The sequence below is a fragment of the Pundamilia nyererei genome, unplaced genomic scaffold, assembly GCF_000239375.1.
Source record: "Pundamilia nyererei isolate P.nyererei 1_Seehausen unplaced genomic scaffold, PunNye1.0 scaffold00361, whole genome shotgun sequence".
In the NCBI taxonomy this organism is placed as follows: domain Eukaryota; kingdom Metazoa; phylum Chordata; class Actinopteri; order Cichliformes; family Cichlidae; genus Pundamilia; species Pundamilia nyererei.
In genome coordinates this window covers 383,793-385,084 of record NW_005187762.1, presented here as the reverse complement: position 1 = coordinate 385,084, position 1,292 = coordinate 383,793, and the positions used below count along the sequence as shown (strand labels likewise).

The following is a 1,292-nucleotide window of genomic DNA, read 5'->3' as shown; positions in this document are numbered from 1 at the left end:
ACCATACCCAGAGCCCTTCTGCCTCTGTGTCCATCCAGCATTACATACTTCAGTCAGAACACAGCATATCATCTTTAAAATCTACCTTCTTGCTTAGCTAAAGCTCATAAATCCTCGTTTTCATGCATCTCTGGATGTTAAACACCAGGGAGCAAAGCCACACTCATTATTTTATTATAGCTGAACATTTTTAACGCTCAGGCACCTCAGCGTTTGATAGATTTTGAGGGCTAATTGAGCATTTGGACTGGAAATGGTTAAAATGTTAACAAGCAGATACTCACATTTAAGCAGGCGTTATCTAACACGACAGAGGCTGGTTCAACCCCAAAAAGAAAAAGAAATCTCTAAGTTTACACAACCTAACCGGTTTGATTTCTCTGAGCATGTGTGTTTAAAGTGTGGAAGCTGTCCCTTAGGGTACCTAAAGCGCCAGCTGAGTGTGTGTGTAATGTTGTGTTACAGTGCCACATAAGCTGTGGAAACAGACACGCAAACAAGAAGCAGAGAGCGTAACCTTTCGCGCTTTAACCAGGAAAATTGGCCCTGAAGGCGACTCAAAGGTAATTTTGCTTATTACAAGGTGCTGGGTGAGGATGGTGAGTTGTGTTACACACTGACTGGTATGGAGGAAGTGTTTCGCTGCAAAATAGATCGACGGCTGAAAAAGGAAGAAGTGCGCAGTGACAGGTCGGCGGAGTGACGCACCGACACGCCGCAGCTGCAGCAGCTGAGTCGCTCCTCGGTACTGGTCTGACCCGTTCCCCGTGCTTCCCTGAAAACGTTGCCTGAGCCCTCCTCCGGGCCAACGTTACGCTCTGTGGATCTCCTCATTCGATTCAAGCGACACTGAGAGCAACACATGGCTCATAAGTGCTCGCTGCCTCCCAGGGCAAACTGCTGATGATGTGCACGGGCACTGCGGTGAGGAGGACGGATGCCAAGACATGCCAAAAAAATCCCAAAACAAAACAGCGCATCCACCCACGTCTACCCCGCGCTTCCACCACATCACATTTTACGCGCAAAGCCACGGTTCCACTCTTTACGCGTTTACGCACCTGCGCGACCACATCAGGAGTAAACTTTGCCGACAGTCACAGATTTAATCTTATACACAAACATCTGGATGAGCCACAAACGGCACAGCTGGACCCCAAAACGAAGGCTGAGTGTTCGTCTTACCTCCTGATGTGATGTGAAGTGACGGCAGCCGGAGATCTGCTGTGGTGCCGCGAGCCGGTGACCAAAAACCACCAAAGTGCAAAGACTTACAAGACTTCCTGTTCAGT

The 1,292-nt window shown here is 48.7% G+C and overlaps 1 protein-coding gene across 1 annotated transcript in view; it reads right to left on the bottom strand.

Annotated features, from left to right (window-relative positions):
• LOC102196613 (phospholipase D1-like) overlaps positions 1-1,250 on the bottom strand; it is a 50,023-nt gene extending 48,773 nt beyond the window's left edge. Inside the window, exon 1 of the mRNA XM_013915783.1 lies at positions 1,186-1,250. The gene's annotated coding sequence lies outside the window, so the exon portion shown is untranslated. The remainder of the gene's footprint in view (positions 1-1,185) is intronic.
• Positions 1,251-1,292: the final 42 nt, after the last annotated feature.